The following is a 19,994-nucleotide window of genomic DNA, read 5'->3' on the forward strand; positions in this document are numbered from 1 at the left end:
TCCCTATTGACCATAGGAGGCACATGCTCATTTGTACTCCTTTTGCTGACTCCTCTTCATCTCTGTTTCTCCCAGACCTCTTTTTGAGGACCAACCTTCAAGAGTTACCTATATAGTGTCAGTTGAATGAGGAGACTATGGGTGATGGTTCCATCTGTAGAAGGAGCAAGCCAAGGGCTTAGGATAACTGGGCTTCCCAGACTAGTATCAAAAGAGACAAGGTAGACAAGGGAACAGCTGACTGGGTCAGCAGTCATCAGGGGATGGATTAAGACGAGCAGGGTTTTGATAATTGGCAAGGGAACCAAGGCTTAAGCTCACAGGCCCACCTGGGGAACAGCTAGAAATTTCTTCTCTCTCCACCTACTTGCTGAAGCACTTCACTCTCTTCTGCCTGTTCACCCACTTGTTAGAGCTGGTGACCATTAATGTCTAGTCTTTCTTCCACTCAAACTCTGAAGAGATATTTTCATAGCATCTTTTCAGTGACAGTCATTGCCCCCAGATGTTCTTGAGCATATCTTGTGTTGTCTGACCTGGATCTGAGCTGATTTCTCTTCATGATCCTCCTCTTCCCCAAAGTAGTCTTTTCCCTTTTCAATATGATTTCCAGAGGTCAAAGCCAACTCTGCTCTTTTGAGCCATCTGCTGCTCCTCCATATCTTACTCCTCACTCAAAGTTATTCTTGAGCAAGGCTTCTCCCTGCTGTTTGCTTCCTACCCACCTCTCATTTCAACATCCCAACAGTTTCCCGATGCCTTCTACTCTGCCTCCTTGTTCATCTTTCCTGTATTTTACAACCAGAGTTGTCGGTGCAGATGATGAATCTGGCCACAGTTTCCATCCCACAAGCCTTTGATGGTCACCCATTGTCTTCAAAGAAAAGCTTGAGTCCTTTAGCTTGGCACTCAGGCTTTCATGTCACTTGTCATGTAACTTGCTGTCTTTTTACCCTACATGTATCTCATCACTTCTCATGTGCATTTTAGAAGTATATCCCAGGCAATGTGGATGTTAAATATGTTATTAATTTTGCTTAGAAGCATTGCTGAAAAAAGTTCATCTTCAATTGATATATTGGCTTTAAAATATTGTTATATATATATATATATATATATATATATATATATATATATATATATATATACACAATGTATCTTGGTCATAGCCATCCCCCATGCCTTCCTTCTAACTCTTCCTCACACACAACATATCTCAAATCTCCCTCTTTACTTCATGTCTTTTTTTTCCCCATAACTCAGTAACTCCAGTTAGTGAAGTCTGTAGTACATGCCTGTGAGGTCATCCCCTGGGGTATGAGCAACCTGCCAATTCTCCCTCCCAAAGAAAAGTGACTTCCTCCTTCAGCAGTTACAACCTGCTATTATTTCTTAGCTAAGGGTAGAAAATCAAGAGTGCCTCTTCTCTCTGTGCTGGAATTTTTAACTCCATTGACTTTGTGGGGATCTTACATGGATTACCACAGCTGCTGTGAGTTCACGTGTATAATAGACTTACCATGTGTACAGGTCAGCCTTCATAGCACTCCTTCCCGTCCTTTTCTGCAATGTTTTCTGAGCCTTGTGGTGGGGGTGGGGTTGATACAGATGTCCCATGTATAGCTGAGTGCTTACAGTGGCTTATTCTCAGCATTTTAGGAATCTCTTCATTAACTGCTACCCTCTTTTCTGGCTGGGTGGTGGTGGCACACGCCTTTAATCCCAGTACTCGGGAGGCAGAGCCAGGTGGATCTCTGTGAGTTCGAGGCCAGCCTGGCCTACAGAGCAAGATCCAGGACAGGCACCAAAACTACTAGAGAAACCCTGTCTCAAAACAAAACAAAACAAGAAGCTTTTCTGATCAAGGTTGAAAGCAGTACAAAGCTATAAATATAAACATAAATGTTTAGACGGGAGTTGACAATATGACAATTTAACAGATCTATGTGAATCACGACTTTGGATTCCCTCCCTACCCATAGATTTTGACCATGTTCACGGTCAAAGACCTGAATTGAGATGTCCATTTACACAAGATTTTACTTAGTAAGAACTTAGAAGGTTCCATTCATTCTGCCCAGATCCCTTTATTAAAAAGAGTGCACTGGTACATTCTAGACTCTGAGAAGTCTGCAAATGATGAAGTCAATTTATGTTATTTAATTCAGTGCTCCCCAGCTTACTTGACTGTGGATTCTCTTTCCTCCCTTTACAGAACAGTAGTAACATCAATCTTGTGAAGAACTAGTCAGAGTGACTGTCAAAACTCGAAGGTGTGTCAAACTTTGAGGCTAGAATTGTTTTTTGTTCATGGACACTTTCTTAAGCTGTTCTCATCTTCAGTAAGTTTTATCCAGGCTCTCTCTCAAATCCCGCGTTCTTCAGTTATCTGCTGCACTGACCCTGTGGTCCCCTCACCACCTATCAGAGTCCTTGTCTCTCAGTGGGAGGTGTGTTTCTTCTCCCTGTCTTGTAGCATAAATATATGCACACTCACCTTCACAATCTTTGGTGATGATGACCTTTTAAAATAAATTATACTTACCATACGGTGTAAATACATCAAATGAGCGATGCCTGCAGATAGCTCTCATCAGGGTGGAAAAGAGGCACACGATGGGACCAATGGCTGGCAAACACCAGGGGAACAGTTGTCCTGTCAGATCTGCTTTGCTCCCCCTGGGTCCATTACCAGGTGGGAACCTTAGCAACCTGCAGCTCTCCCTGTGCCTGTTTCCTTATGGGGCCATATTGAGAATTAAATTCTCAAGCCTATGGAAGGAGTTTAGCAGGGCACCTGGAATCTAGTAAATCTCAAAACCGCAGGACTAACAAAGATGGCAGAAGTGATGACTGAGGGGTGATAATGAATGACATGTACTTAACGGTCCCCAGATGCCAGGCTCAGAGTAAGTGAATTACAAGTATAATTTAATTTTGTCCTCCTGATAGTAGAATGAGGTATGTGTTATTACTCTCATTTTACACACAATGAAACCTTAGCTCCCTCTATACCCTCTGGTCCACTTAACTGCCACGGCACCCTGTCAATCAAGGCAGCAAAAAAACATTTATTAGTTGTTACTTTTGTTCTCAAAGGTTGCAAGTGATACTTTATTGGACAGGAAAGGATCCAGGACCCCAGAAACTGCTGGAGGAGACAGTGCTGCTGATGCTACAGTGCTCACCATTCTTACTGACTGTGATAGAGGGTCAGAATTAGCCTGCTGACTTCGTTTTTTTCTTTTAAACCTGTACTGAGAAGTGTGAATAAAGTGGGACAGCCTATGCAACACTCTTGGTGTCCAGTGTCCGTGGTAGTTACTGTCACCATCTCCTGAGCAGCAGCATTCCAGAGGATGCACAGCCTCATGAGGAAAACTGCCACCTTGTGGTTATGCAAATTAGGAGCATCCCATAGAAGCTGTTAGTTCATCTTGTCACTAGGGGGAGGGAAAGAATAAATTTAATTCTAAAATTTGAACCTAAATTTCCTATTAAAATAATCTCTCTTTCTTTAAGTCCTAGGATTGATAACAAAAGATACCTGGGAAATGGAGCCCCTAAGAGTCCAGGAGCAGGTGCAATCACAGATGGCTAGTGTGGATGCAAAGCCCAGGGTACCGAGTCCTCTCCAACTTACCATGAAATCCACTGAAAGTGCCCCCGGCACAGCTCCTATCACCTGTCTTCACTGTGCCCTCTTCAGCAGCCAGCCTCCTTAATCTCTGCAGAGCCCACAGGCATCCTCACTGCTCTTTTTTCTGCCAGCCATTGATTCCATAGTGTGCCTCTTTCCCATCCTAGTGAGAGCTATCTGCAGGCACTGAGAGAGCCCACTCCTTTTCAAAAACCCTGAGAGACAGGAACCTGCAAGTATGCTGGCATGACATCAAGGCTCATCATGCTCCTCTCTAACTCACCTATCCACCTCACTTCTGTTGGTCTCCTCCATACTTTGTCAATCAACCTGTGTGGGTTTTTGCAGCTATGATTTCTGGCTTCTATGTCCTTACTCATGGAGCCCTTTCCTTATGGTGTGTATTTTTTCTTCTTTTGGTATTTTGAGACAGGGTTTCTCTATATAACAGTCTTGGTTATCCTGGAATTTACTTTGTAGAGCAGGTTTGCCTCGAACTCATAGAGATCTGCCTGCCTCTGCCTCCCAAGTGCTGAGATTAAAAGTGTGTGCCACCACACCGAGCCTTCATTGTGGTGTATCTTTACTTAACTTTTACCCTCATTTTGATGTATTCCAGAAGCTCCACAGAGTAAGTGAAATGTCTTCTCCTCCACAAAGTCTTCTCTGATTGACCAAGACAAAAGGGACGTTCTACCTGGAAGACTTTTTCCTACCACCCCTGCCCTCCGAGTTGCTCCTTTACCCTTTCGTTATGGTAGACAGCATTTTCTAATTTATATTGCAATTAGAATTGGAATTAGACACATTTTCATTTCAACTTACAGTCATCAGCTTTCTGTCACTGTGACAACATGTCTGAGATAATCAATTTATAATGAGTGTATAGTCAAGATTCTCTGAAGTAACAGAACTGATAGAATGAATATATATTAAAAGGATATTTATTAGATTGGCTTATAGGATGCTGTCTGGGTTGTCCAATAATGGCTGTCTCACACTGGAGAGGCCTAGAATCTAACAGTTGCTTAGTTCTCAGGGATGGATATCTCAGCAGTCTGAACCTAGAACTGAAAGCCTGAAGGATTCCTGGGAAACTGCTGGTCTTCAGTCTAGGTTGTAATACTAAAACATTGATTTTAATATTGATGAAGGAATGCCCCAACAACAGGATAGATAAACTTAACAGAAAGAGTGAGGGCAGTCAGGCAAAAAGTAAAGTTCGCTTCCTTCAAGTCCTTTTATCTGGAACTGCCACTAGCAGATGATACCCTATGTTTTCCTTTTTCAGATAATCTGATACAGAACATTCCTCACAGTTTGTGTTTCTGTTGATTCCAGTTGTAATAAAGTTGACAACCTAGATTAGCCACGAAAATCAAGAAAACTTTGTTTTGGTTCATGATTTAAGATGTTTCTATCTATGATTAATCAGCTCTGTTGCTTTTAGGCCAATGGTTGTATCAGGAGCTACTCACCTCACGGCATCTAGGAAGTAAAGAGTAAGAGGAATGGTCCAGGATCCCAATATTCCATCAAGGGCATGATCCTCACTGACAACTTCTTTCCACTAGACTCTATCTTTAAACACTCCACTGTAGCTAGAGTTTTCCTGCCTGGCCCACAGTCAGGACAAATCTCTCTCACCTGCCAGTCCCACAGCCGCTCAGACCCAACCAAGTAAACACAGAGACTTATATTGCTTACAAACTGTATGGCCACGACAGGCTTCTTTGCTAACTGTTCTTACAGCTTAAATTAATCCATTTCTATAAATCTGTACCTTGCCACATGGCTCGTGGCTTACCGGCGTCTTCACATGCTGCTTGTCATGGTGGCGGCTGGCAGTGTCTCCCCCCACCTTCCTGTTCTCTCAATTCTCTTCTCTGTTAGTCCCGCCTATACTTCCTTCCTGGCCACTGGCCAATCAGTGTTTTATTTATTGACCAATTAGAGCATTTAACATACAGAACATCCCACAGCATTCCACCACTTCCCAATAGTGCTCCAGGCCAGGATCAAGCCTTTGGAGGACTCTTATGCAAGTCCTAGCAAATGAAGCCATAAGAATCATATCAGAAGAAGCCAGGCCTATATTTGACACTACCTAAGCAGATATAGGCTTGGATATTTGCTCTGGCTTGCAGTCCTAGAAACCTGACTGGGAGCAATGTAAGATTAAGAAAGGCAGACACAAGTAACATAAAGCTGGGATCTGATGGGCCATGAGCTCAGACGGAGATGCACTAGCATCAGCAGCATTTATTATAGACTGGGAACACAAGGGAATGGCCAGCTAATCACAGAGGGGAAATCTCAGCAAGAGGACTTCTTGGCTATGTGGTCTTTGGGAGCAAGGATACTGCAGTAAGAGCCTTCTGTAGGTGATGCTTGCCTGCTCAAGGCCAGAGGTTACACAGACATCTTGTTTGAGCAAGCATCCCATTCTCAGCCATGGGGGAGGCCCTGCCTGGAGACTTTTTGGACATGGCTTTGCTCAGGTCAAGAATGCAGTCACATGGGCACACTCACTCTCTGCAGGTATTGCTTCTGCAACACCTAGTACACTTTGATATCACACAAAGTATCTCATTTCTCTTTTTATTAAACATTAATATGATTATTGAATTCATATAGTTGTAACTAACTATTAGTTAACTACCAAACCTACTTCCTCCTTTTCCAGTTAGACATGACTCCACAGCCTCTGTGTGTGTGTGTGTGTGTGTGTGTGTGTGTGTGTGTGTGTGTGTGTTAGATATGGTCACATAGCAAAATCCCAGTTAAAGAGTGTGTGACACTTGCTGCTTTGGGGCCTGATTTGTATGAACTGCCCTAATCCTCTACACTCTTCCATTTCTGCAGCAGACATGGGTGCCCTGTTGTGAGGATGTGGCTTGACTTCCCAATTATAAGAAAAGCCTTGGTGACCCTCCTGTCACTGTCATCCTGGGTAATCCTTATGTGTGTGTGTGTATAACTGTCATGTTTTATTTCTGCCTTTTATTGTGCATTTGTTTATGGTATTTCAGCAGATTCCACATTATTTAATCATACGTTTAGAATGTAGCCATGCCAAAAGTTCTAAGGCACATTTTGGGGGGTGCAGGTGGTGGATGGAAGCAGGAATAATGCCTAGGCTCTAAACAGCAGGAAAGCACAAGTGTTTTCACAGTGACTGTGGGAGAAGGAGGAATAAGAAGAGGAAGCTGAGATAGGAGAGAAGCAATCTGGGAAGCAGAGGATGTGAACGCACACATGTGCACGTGTGTGAATGTCTTTGTGTATATGTGCCATTGAGTGTGAGCACAGACAGAGTACATATTACTGTTTTCTCTGAGCACTGAAGACAGGGATAGGCAGAAAGTGGGAAAGCAATAGGAAAAGGCACCCAAGAGCCAGCAAGGTTCATCCTCACTGCTTGTGGAATGGAGCCAGAGAAGCTTGAAAAGGAAGAAAGCAGTGGAGGATGTGTAGATAAAAGCCCTTCCCAACACAGGGGAAGAATATGATAAATCTGAATTGTGAGTTCCTTTCCAGAAGACAAATAGATCAGGAGAAGCTGAATGTGTTGGTTCAGACACTAGAGGTTGACCAGCATGAGACCCAGGCAGGCCAGACAGGTGAAACCCCTCCAAAATCTTTCTTCTTTCACAACAAAAGCCCGTATGCTGCTGCTTCTGATGTTCATCCTGAGCCATTGCTGTTCTGCTTAGCACACGGGCTAGGGGTACAAGAATCAATTTGTTGACAATGGTGACTAAAGAACTTTCAGGTATCATTTCAGTGTAATCTATACCCTGGTAAAAATCACAAACAGATTTCTTTAGTTCCCAAATGATAGTCCACATGGTACAGAAAAGGAGAATTCAAATCGAATATCCTCTCATTCCATGACGAGAAGACCAGCAACATGCCAGTTTATGAAAACCAGATACGGTGAAATCAAACACCCATGTGTCCAGCCTTTCTCTCCCTCAGTTAGGGCTCTGGAATTTTTTAAAATGCAGTTAATGAATATAATTTTTCAAATATTGGTTTTCTTCCTTCTAAACTGCAGTTTGGTTTGTCATTAGTACCAAGATCTCAGCACATCTCCTTCCAGCTGCAAATGAGATGCAGCTTTGCAGTGTGATCCAAGCTTCTACCCTCCCTCATCTGTTTCCTACCTCAATCTATTTTTTTGCTGTGGGAGAGAGAGGAGGGTAGGTGCATGGTCCAGACTTATAAAATATTTTCATAGGAACTATAGTTTAGAATCAAGGGGTTGGTATTTAATTTTCTTTGTATCATTTTACCACCTCTAAGCCTGATTGAAATATTACTGGCAGAACAGGTGCAGAGATACCCATGTAGTACATAGTGGATAAAAAGCATGAATAATAGTAAGAAAAAGCTGAAGCCAGACATATAGATGTGCTTTATTTAAATGCCCTTCCCTAGCTAGAAAATGCCAATGACTTTAAAAACTTATGTATTTTAATAGTGTGTGTGTGTGTGTGTGTGTGTGTGTGTGTGTGTGTGTGTGTGTTTAGACATTTGTGCATGTACCTTCAGAAGCTAGAAGAGGGCGTTGGAACCACTGGAGCTGGAATTACAGGCAGCTGTGTATGCCCAATGTGGAATGGAGGAACTGAACTCAGGTCCTCTCCAAGAGCAGCAAGTGTTCTTAACTGCCGAGTCACCTCTCCGAACTTTGGATCAAATCATTTGGAGTCACTTTGGAATGCAGATGGAATTTGGATTATGGTGGCCTAACTGATGACTTCATGATGCTTTGAAAGCACATGAGTTGAGCATGAGCTGTCTCAATGCCCACCTCTGGGCAGAAGTGCCAGCCTCTATTTCATTGTTGGGCAGCAATATCCACCCACAGCTCCCAGCCAGCCTTGTGACCATGTAATTACCATGTATACACAAAACATGTGTCAGAGGATGTTTTCCAACACACAAGTCTTCTAAGCAAGTCTAAGGCAAGTCTGGGCCAAGCTAAGGTGTTTGATAAATTAGGAATGTTAAATGCATTGTTGATTTATGATATTTTCAACTGACCATGGGCATAACCTCAGTAGATGATGAGGTACACCTGTGCTGTTCAACACTCTGGACTTACCCAGTGGAGCTCATCATTCTGGATTCTCAGAGTTCCCTCTATCTCTCTACCTTCTGTGAACCTGGCTCAGATTCTCACCTCTCAGCCAATCAGGTTCACCTGTTTTTAGATTCTCTCCTCCCATTTCATGTTGCCATGGGCACTGCCTGCTGGAGCAGTCATCACTGTGGTTCCTTGCTTTCTACAAACAGATCGCAACTTCTGGGAGCTGGCTAGATTTCTCCAGATATCCTAACCACTTAAATTGATTTAATCATTATTTCCTGAGTGACTTTAGTGTTCTGATGCCTCAGGCCTTTATTTGCCCGATTCCTGAGTCTGGAAAAGTCCTCTCTTCCCCATCTCCTTCCTTTCTCCACTGTCCAAGACCTCCTGTTTGTCAAGAGCTGTTTACTGCTTCCTGTGCGGGAAGTCTTCCCCGGGTTTGTGAGTGGAGGAGGCCACCTGTGTCCCCACCGGCTCCCACTTCTCATGTGCATTGCTTTGTAGTGTGTCCTATAGAGCTCCTGGTTGCGGTGTTCCCTGGCTCAGTGATATTTCCGCTCTCAGTTCCATTCCCGACTCAGGGAAGATAGAGAATGAATCCGAGATGAAGAATGTCATTTAAAATTTTTTTCACTCCATCTCTGGTTCCCTCCTTGTAGGTATGTCCATCTGTTAGTAAAGGGGAGGAAGTAAAGTGGTCTTCCAACTCCAGAGGGGGCTGGGAACACCGAAGGTCCAGTGCCTCAAGATTTTCAACACAAGCTTGGGTTTATCTCCCTAGGTCCCTTCTTTGTCCTGTCTTTGCTGCTGCTTAGGAATTATGACTGGGGATCTCTGCTATCCAAGGGGTGGCCCCGCAGATGTCTAATTAGACTTGTGCACATCTCGCTTTTTGGAATTGCCATGCCCACCTGATATGAGGAAGGTCTGGGTCTTAGGTTACTTTGCTCCATGCCTGAGCAGACCTCCCTTGTTATAGATCTGAGCATGTCTTGGTTTTCTTATAGTTACAGGCAAATTGTATTGTGACTCTGTAATCAAAATCATATGAAGAACTAGACAATTTTCAGTTTGCCATAAAGACATTAGTTGGTTTAAACTATATTTCAAGAATTGTCTCTTTGAACAGTTTTTACTGAAATATTTTATTTTATTTATTCAGCGTGTGTGTGTGTGTGTGTGTGTGTGTGTGTGTGTGTGTGTATGTGTGTGTGTGTGTGTGTGTGTGTGTGTGTGTGCATGTGTACCATGGCATGTGAGTGGAGATCAGAAGACAACTCAAGGGAGTCAGTTCTTCCCTTCTGCCATGTGGTCCTGGGAATCACATACAGGCCATCAGGCTTGCATTACACATACCAACCACAGATCTCTCCCTCATTCCTCCTCCTACTCTCCCCTCCCCAGTCTTCCCCCCTAGCCCACCCCATCCCCTCCTCCCAAAAGGTAGGGGCTCCCATGGGGAGTCAGAAAAGCCAGGCACATTCAGCTGAGGCAGGTCCGAGACCCTCCTCCTGCATCAAGGCTGTGCAAGGTGTTCCACTATAGGCAATGGCCTCCAAAAAGCCAGTTCATGCACCAGGGATAGGTCCTATTCCCATTGTCAGGGGCCCCTCAAACAGATCAAGCTACATAATTGTCTGCCTATACAGAGGGCCTAGTCCAGTCCCATGCAGGATCCACAGCTGTCTGTCCAAAGTTCATGAGTTACCACTAGTTTGGTTCAGTTGTAGCTATAAGTTTCCCCATTAGGGTCTTGATGGCCCTTGCTCATAGAATTCCTCTTCCCTCTCTTCAACTGGACTTCTGGAGCTTGGCCTGGTGCTTGGCTGTGGCTCTCTGCATCTGCTTCCATCAGTTACTGGATGAAGGTTCTATGATGACAGGACCTTCACCAATCTGATCACCGGGGTAGGTCAGCTCAGGCACTCCCTCCACCACTGCCTAGTAGTGGGGTCCTCCCTGTGGATTCCTGGGAACTTACTTCTTATCAGGTTTCTCCCTATCTCCAGGACGTCTCCCTTTATCAAGGTATCTCCCTCATTGCTCTCCCCCTCCATCCCTGTTCCAGCTCAACCATCCCATTCCCTTATGCTCCCATCCCCCATCCCCTACCCTCCATTGCCCACCCCCAGTTTACTCAGGAGATCTCATCTATTTCCCCTTCCCAGGGCATTCCATGCATCCCTCTTAGTATCCTCCTTATTACCTAGGAAGCTCCATATTCTTACAAGCCAGCTTTTGATAGCTCTGTGTGGATTATGCTAAAGTCAATCTAGATGTCTTTAATTTTATGCCATGTCTTGACATATTCCTCTAATGGATGAGAAAAAATAATAACCACAGTGTCTTTTGTTAAATAAATTAATAGATTCTTCCTTTTCTGATGGTGATTGCTAGACAAATTCTCTATCACTGAGCTACATCCTCAACCCCATAAACTTGTTATGTGGTAAGTTCTGGAATGGTGGCACCCTCATTGCCAGTGAACAGGTAGGTATTGAAGTCTTACCCATATAAGTCTCTCAGTTTCCAATTGATCAATTGATTAATCAAATATCTGAAGATTGTGGTCATTGGCTTTGTGGTTATTATGGACACCAGTGGAAGGTGACCTACTCTCATGCTGAGTTCTAATTCTTAGCTAACTTTGAGCAGATAATTTTATTTATAATAGATGAGTTTTAAAGGCCAGGACTCTATAATTCTTAGATATTCTTCTAACACAAATGGCTGCTAAGTGAACCAATGTGGCATCCAATCGACAAGGGTTCTTAACTATCACACTAATACCATTTCCAGCATTTTGGACTTAGCCAAGTTGTTCAGTCTCTAAGTCCAATTTTCTTATTGGATATATGAAGTTTATAACAGTACTTTTTTCTTAGGGTTTTTGTGGTTTATATTATAAAAAAATACAAAATTTTGTTGGCATGTAGTATGTATTCAGTAAGTGTTATCTATACTCAATTTCCATGTCTCTGGAATTTTAATTTTCTCTTCCCCCTGCCAAATCCTTGCAAATTTCCTGGGGACTGGACCCAAGTGAATAAAGAAAACACATACATACATAGAAAAGCTGAAATTGGGTGGGTTAGGCTCTCTGATAGAGAAACTGCAGCACCCTGGAAGCTCAGCATGTTTATTATACAGAGTTGAACAGAGAAGTGGGGTTATTGAACACAACTGAACAAATTGTCTGGACTATTGCATACAGATAAACAAGGAGACAGGGTTTATTGTATACAGTTGGATCAAGGAGAGAGGTTTAGCTAGTCTAGGTAGAAGCAGTCTCCAGGGGAACAGTCTTCAGGCTGTAAACATCTGGAGACAGAAAGCTATGGTAGGCATTTGGGCCTATATTGTCAACATTTGCACTCAGACTCCCAAGAAAGGCTTTGCCATCCCTCTAAACCTCACCCTATTAGCAGTGGGTGGATGGACAGGTGGGAGAGGCTTTGCCATTGTCCCATGAGTCTGAGGCTAGGCCCATGTCAAATGGATACACATATACTCAGGACTTTACTCACTCAGGGCTTCCTCTGTTCTCCACACCCTCCCCTTTTAAAATGGTGGAAGAAGATTGAAAATTGGAGCTAGCATCTCACTTGAGAAAAGTGATGAGACATTCATATCTTAAATCAGCACTATATATATATATATATATATATATATATATATATATATTCATGTTAGCCAATAATATTGCATACTTTCCAAGTATTTCACAGAAGCAACAGGACTCCCACTGAAGTGTGATCTTGTCAAATCCCCCAAGTCCCAAAGACGATCTTTTCAAGTCTCCTTTCTCTACTTCCCCAAGCCATGATCTGCCTGTTGTGTTGTGGTCCAATGGTGAGCATAGCTGCCTTTTACAAAACTACCTGCAAGAAAAAACCCTTCACCAGGGCACTGAATTCCATCTCAAAGAAACAGCACATCAAGGTGTCTGTCCATGTGACACACATCCCAAAGCTCCACCGGTGCTCCTGTTCTGCTAAGGAGGCATTCCTGGCATGTGGAGAGGACAGCTCTTCAAAAACCTCAGCACAGTGGAAGAGGCAGGAGGCATCAGGCCCATTTCCAGGATTCTCTCTGACTGTGACTGTTAAGGTTTACATTCAGCCCTTGGGATAGTTCATCCAGAAGTTACTAAGATGACTTGGGTGTCATACAAGGTTGTAAAAATGCAATATAAGCCTGACATCTTTATTTCCCATAAAGCCTTGTAGGGGAAGTGAAGCTGAAGGACCACATGTCGGCATCACATCCATCAAGTCCAGGCAATGACCAAGGACAATCTTCCCACCCATTTAATTATGAATTGCTTGAACTGTCAATGGCCCATCAGTAAATTCTTGATAAGAAGATAAGGCGGAAAATCTCTCCTTAAATCCTGGCAGTGATTTTGTGAACTTCTTTTGCTAGTCATTGGTAGTGATCATGAGGGAGGTTATGGAGCTGGGGACCCAATAGGAGCCACTCTGAAGAGATCAGGCAGAGTCACAGAGCAATTCTGAGCTCAGCCAGAGTTTCAAAGACAGATATCAGCTATCAGCTATCCATGCAATAAACATTACAACGCATTAGTGAAGTAAAGCCATGATTATTGATCATTTTGTTCCGTCATGGGGCGGCAGGTCAGCAAGAGTGTCTTGGAGTCGGACTACCCATAGTGTCAGGTTTCTTTCATCTGTCTCCCATCCAGGAACAAGGGATGACCCAGGGCGTGGTCTTCTCATGGTTGTTGCAGATGTGTGAGAAGGCTGAGCAGAAACATATGTTGCTGCCGAGGACCTCGGCTCTGAGTTGGCCTGTTGTCACTTCTGCCCACATTTCACTGGCCAGCACGTTTCCTATAGAGGAGCTCAACACTCCTCAATTGGGTGGGAAAGTATAATTCATTCACAGTAATCCAAGGCAAATGTGGAAAGAAAACATTCACTCTCCACACAGGAGGGAGAGGTTATAGCTTGCCTTCTTAGCATCTGGGCTGGCCTCATACATCCCAGCTCAGTGACCCATGACTAAGCTTACTCATTAGAAGCTCCCATTCAAATGGCCTTAAGTTCTTTCTTTCTTTTGTTTTTTTAAAGGGAAAACTTGTTTTATCTGTTTTTTTTTTTGCAATTTAAAAAGTTAAAGTATGATATAATTTTTCCTCCCTCTCCTCCCCTCAGTTTCTCCCATGTCCCTTCCCCCCCCCACTCCTTCTCAAATCCATGGCCTTTTTTTCTTTAACTATTATTGCTGCATATATACATACATGCAGAAATACAACTTGGTGTTGCTTGTGTGTGTGTATGATTTCAGGGTTGACTACTTTGTATTGGATAACGAATTAGGGGCTCATCTTTGGGGGAGATTAATTCTTCCTCTGTCAGAATTCCTTAGGAGCCTGTAGCTTTTGGTCTAGGGGTGGGCTCCATGAGATTTTTCCTCCTCCATGTAAGTGTGTTCACTGGTGTTGCCATTGTTCAAGCCTTGTTTAAGCAGCCATATTGTTGAGGTAGCATGGGGGTAGTAGCTTCCCTGCCATTTCTAGGCAACACAATCTTGAAGAAGACTTAAGTTCTTAAGTCCTCAAGAAATTGATTGCTCTGTATACCTCTCCATGTCCCGAGGTACAAAGAGTAAGCTAGCCAAGTGTCTTTTCTACATGTAGATCTGTTACATTTTGTTGGCTACATATGGTACACTGAGATTTTTCCAGAGTGAGAATTTGGGCTTTGCAATGTACCTGGACCTTAGAGCTTAATAGTGAAAGGAAGTTATTGTTGGATTGTTTAGAGCAGGGTTCTCAACATTCCTAATGCTGCGACCCTTTAATATAGTTCTTTATGTTGTGGTGATTCTCAACCATAAAATTATTTTCATTGCTCCTTCATAACTGTAATTTTGCCACTGTCATGAATCATAGTGTAAACATCTGATTTACAAGATATCTGATATGTGATCCCTGTGAAAGGGTTGTTCAATCCATAAAGGGGTCGAGACCCACAGGTTGATAACCACTGGTTTAGAGCTTCAGGGCAATCATGATTTGCATTTGAATAGCACATGAGAATTGAAACTTTACAGGTGCCCAAGGAACACCAAGCAAGATTCCAAATGGCAGGGCCTAGAAGATGGCTTGTGTTTGTGTGTGCACGTGTGTGTGTGTGTGTGTGTGTGTGTGTGTGTGTGTGTGTGGTAGAGACCAGAGAAAAATGTTGAGTGTCTTTCCTCAGGTATGCTGTTTACCTTCTTTGTTTAATTAATTAATTTTTGAGCTGTCTCTTCTTGGCCTGGACCTTGCTGATAATGCTTGACTGGCTGGCTGTTGAGCACCAAGTATCCACATATCTCCATCTCCCTAGGACTGGAATTAAGAGCATACTATCATTCCCCTCCCTTTAAAATAAAACATTATTTTAAAGTGTGTTTGGGATTGAACTCTTCACACTTGTATAACAAATATTTTACCAATGAAGCCATCTTCCCAGTCAGAAGTAATGTGTGAGGTGACACAGGCCTGTAATCTAAGCATCCAAGAGGCAGAGGCAGGAGGATTTTGATATCCTGAGGTTGAGACTAGCCTCAGCTACAAAATGGGACCCTGCCAGAGGGAGAGAAAGAGAGGGAGTATTGTACCAGGCTTTTTCTTTTGGGCCACCAACCAGGTCCTAAATTATGATATAGAGACTTATTAATAGTTTTGAATACCTGGCCTTAGTTTAGCTCTTTTCTGGCTAGCTCTTTTAACTTAAATTAACCTGTTTCTCTTTATCTATCTTTGGCTCGGGGCTTTTTACCTTTTCTTACTTTTTTGCTGTCTCTACGGCTGGCTGGTGGCTGCCTTGCTTCTGGCCCTGGGCGTCTTCCTTGTTCTCCCTTCTCTTCTCTTGTCCTTCTTTCTTCTCTGTCCTAGATTTCTCCTCCTATTTATTCTCTCTGCCTGCCAGCCCCACCTATCCTTTCTTCTGCCTAGCTATTGGCTGTTCAGCTTTTTATTAGACCAATCAGGTGCCTTAGGCAGGCAAAGTGAAACAAATGCAACACATCTTCACATAATTAAACAAATGCAGCATAAACAAATGCAATACATCTTTGCCCATTTAAAATAATATTCCATAATAGAGTGTAAGAAGTATTAAATATGAGTCTTTTCTATCAAATGTCATCAAACTTGTCTTTAGGGCAAGAAATTCAAATCTTATCTCCCTCGCCTTATAAGACCTTGTAAATATTTTAATTCCTCCACTCAGTAAAGCATTTGTTTGCACAAAAGGCCCCCTGTTGCATTCCAGGGATTTGATGGTCTGGAGCAGTGACCCTTTCACCCTTCCTTCTTCACTTCCTATGTGCCAGTTCTTTACAGACTAACCAATTGAATGAGACTGTGAGGTCTGACCCCAGCCAATAAGGAAAAGATGCCACCTGAGTTGGAATGAAAACCAAGTGCATTTCCTGTCTCTGTGTTTGTGCTTTGATCTGGAAGTTACTTCTAAAGGGGGCGGGGAGGGGAGAGAGAGAGAGAGAGAGAGAGAGAGAGAGAGAGAGAGAGAGAGAGAGAGAGAGATTCTTTTTTCTTGTCTCTTTGGAAACAACATTCCAATATATTGTAATACTTTGGGTATAGATATTAATGATATTGGTTTTGATTATAAATGAATTGCCTTTTTAATCTGTTGAACTACAAATTATTTAGCAATTTCTTCCTGTAATACTTTGATAAAGAAAAACACTGGGGAATATTATTTTAAGGTGTGTTACTCTTGTTTATGTTGCATCGGTTTAACTCTGTGAAGCTGTGATACTTGGTCTGTCTTAAACACCTGATGGTCTAATAAAGAACTGAATGGCCAATAGCAAGGCAGGAGAAAGGATAGATTGGGCTGGCAGGCAGAGAGAATATATAGAAGGAGAAATCTGAGGAGAAGAAATAGCCAGAGAAGGAGGAGGACCTAGGGGCCAGCCACCCAGCTACACAGCAAGCCACAGAGTAAGAGACAAAGAAAAGTATACAGAAATAGAAAAAGGTAAAAGCCCAGAGGCAAAAGGTAGATGGGATAATTTAAAGCTAAGAAATGCTGGCTAGAAACAAGCCAAGCTAAGGCCAGGCATTTATAATTAAGAATAAGCCTCCATATGTGATTTATTTGGGAGCTGGGTGGCAGGCCATCCAAAAGAGTTAAAAATACCAGCAACAGAAATGGGTTGTACTTAGTCACTAATCTTTGTTGTCAGCCATCAATCAACTGTTGCCATACCTATGCAGCTGTGAACACAATTCATGTCCCCAAGACTTGAGAATGGGATGGTACTATTGTGATTATGAGGTGTTGTTAGTACCACTGGATGAGAACAAGACCACTACCACAAGTTTTGAGCCAAATTTCAATTTGAAGCAAGCTTTATTAAATATTGGCCAGGATTACTGACACTGGCCAGGTCCATACCCGGGATTTGCAGAGTATGGTGCTAAATTACATTAGTCAGGGACTTATAAAGGTAAAAACCCACAAGGCTCATACTTCCCACCTTCATCCAATCAGGGGCAAGCATACACCCTGACTTACTTCCTGCCTATGTACCTCCTGCCTATACATGATCAAGCACACATCTTGCACAGTTGGTGCAACCGAGCTTGTTTAGAGAAGCAAAAACATGTGGTTTGCTATCTTACATGAACAACCCCCACCATTCCAGGAAGTTATCTGTCCTTGGGTATGTTTCACGCTTTAGAGGCATTTTTGTTTTATATATCTCTTAAGAACAGTAACTTAAATTTAAAACATAAGTTTAGCCATCACAATATGTTTATCAGCTTTCTGACACTGTGACCAAATACTGAAGATAAATTAATATGGGCAGAGGTTTGTGGCTCATGGTTTCAAAGGTCACTGTTCATTTGGGCCTGTGGAGCAGAGGACACCATGGCAGGAGCATGTGGTGAATTAAGTTGCTCCTATTGTGACAGCTGAAAAACAGGGGGGGAAGGGATGAAGAGAGACCCATCTTGATGTTTTCTTCAAGGGCCCACCCCCAGTCCCCTTACTTCCTCCCACTGGGCCCCACCTCCTAAAAGTTCTACCACCTGTTAATAGAGCCTGAGGCTGGAGATCAAGCCTTTAACAAGAGCACTTCAAATCCAAACAACAGCACTATTGTATTGTATTACCTTTTTTGTCTGGGGAAATGGCTCAGCAGGTAAAGACACTTACTGCTAAAGCCTGGTGACCAGCTCACATTGTAGTAGGAGAGAACCAACTCTCACAAGTGACCATGTATGTGTGCAAAGAATAGAGAAGAAAATGTTAATGCTGAGATTTTTTTGTTTTAACTTAAAGGAAAAACGTATTTTGCACTCAGTTTGAAGACACAGTCTACCATGGCAGGGAAAGTATGACTTCAGGAGTGTGACGCATCTGGTTTCATTACATCTGTAGTCTGGAAGCAAGAGACCAATGTTGCTACTTAGTTCATGTTCTCTTTTTATTCACGTGTGTACCCCAACCCACAGAATGATGCCACTCATACTAAGGGTAAGGCTTTCCATTTCAGTTAACCCAATCTAAAAACTCCCTCAAGACACTTTTGGAGGTTTATGTCCTGGGTAATTCTAGATCCTGTCCCAGCCACAGATCATCCATAGGACTGTCATGGTGGCAAGCCACTCTTCCAGCTTCTCAGAAGAGATGCCAGTAAACACAAGCATATATTTTGAACACTTACTCAGCCAGACACTGGAAACAGAAGAGCACAGGTTCTATCCTTGTAAAGCTTGGGTCTATTCACAGTTCCTGAATCATTCCTTTATGTCTAAGCCAGGATATAAAGAAATAACTGTAAAAGAAAGTGAAAGGATCTCTGTAGGCATTTCTTAAAAAAACATGCTGTCTTTGATTGTTTTTTCCAGTCAACTTTTACATTGGTTATGGCTGAGATCTAAGCTTGTCTCCCCAGGGTTCACAATGGGAGTTTGGTCCCTATTGTGGTGTTGTTAAGTGGAGTAACACTTAAGAACCAGGACTAGTGCAGGAATATGTAGGTTGGGGGGTGCCCTCAGAAGAGAATATGGGACCTCAGACTCCTCTCTGCTTTTATCTAGAAGCTCTCCTATGCTCACAGCTGTCTCTTGCATGGGGCCTTTCCCCATTAGCTCTTCACAGAAGTTAGAGCCTGAACCAGAGTGGGCCACTTGGCCTCGGCCTATTAACCTCTAGAACTGTGGATTAATGTCTCTTTTCTTCAAACACAATCTGCCTTGGCTACTTCATTTAAACCATCCCAAGGTGACTAAAACAGTGGCATCCCATTTTACAGATGAGAAGACCAAGACATGTCTGTACTAGCAACTTATTCAGAAGCTCAGAGAAATCTGACAAATGAGTTGGATTCCAACTCAGACCAAGCGAACAAGTCATATTTTTTCCCATCTCACAACTTAAGGAGAATGGAGGGGCTGTCTTAGGAGAAGGTGGTGTCTCCAAAAATTTGTTCTTAACAGTATCCTCTCACCTAACACCTTTCAAATTTCATGTGTTCTTTGATGAAATTGTGTCTTAGAGGAATTTTAATTCTCTGAAGCAGTTGGCAAGGCACTGGATGACTGTAGATATTAAGACCAGCAAGAGCAACAATTTATTAGTGAAGACAGGGGAAAAAGGTTGCCATGACAACAGAAGGCACACAGCACACGGCAAAGTGCTGTCTGGATGTGACCTGCTGCTTTGGCTTTGGAAGGCCTCTGGATGACCCTTGCTGTTCTTTCTCTTCTGAAACAGTGACTTTCAACGGATGGCCACTCAAATGAGAACATTAGTGTCAGGATCATACCAGGGGACAGGCAAGTATCTAGTCAAATGTTCACTGATTACAAGACCCACACTTGGTTCCCCTCCTCCTCCATGCATCCCCTGTTTAAGGGTGTCATTGACCTTGTCTGAAGTTCCAACTTCCATTTAGCAGCAGGCCTGAGCTCCCAACTTTCCCTTGAGCTCTTTGAAGTCATGTGCACACCACATACAGGAGGAAGCCATTAGCCAGGGGAACTCCCAACCTATATGGACAACCATAAATTAGAAGGCTGGGGATGCCTGTCCAGCCACTGCAAACCTACTCAAGATGACTGCTGCCTGTGCCTCCCCTTGATGACAGGTCACTAAAGAATTCTCTCCAGGCAGTTCATTTCTGTTGGCAGCAACGTTACTATTTGGACTTCGGAAGTGACTCTGGCAGTGTACAAGGCTGCCAGAGACAGGCATTCTGGAATTG

General features: G+C 43.0%; 1 long non-coding RNA gene across 1 annotated transcript; it reads right to left on the reverse strand.

The window, feature by feature from the left end:
• Window positions 1-14,990: 14,990 nt before the first annotated feature.
• On the reverse strand, window positions 14,991-19,943 carry LOC131908597 (uncharacterized). The gene is made up of 3 exons (XR_009378634.1): window positions 19,658-19,943; window positions 18,453-18,563; window positions 14,991-15,096 (listed from the first exon to the last, which is right to left on the reverse strand). It is a non-coding gene; the product is annotated as an uncharacterized LOC131908597 (long non-coding RNA).
• Between the last annotated feature and the right edge of the window lie 51 nt (window positions 19,944-19,994).

Source organism: Peromyscus eremicus, chromosome 4, assembly GCF_949786415.1.
Source record: "Peromyscus eremicus chromosome 4, PerEre_H2_v1, whole genome shotgun sequence".
NCBI lineage: Eukaryota > Metazoa > Chordata > Mammalia > Rodentia > Cricetidae > Peromyscus > Peromyscus eremicus.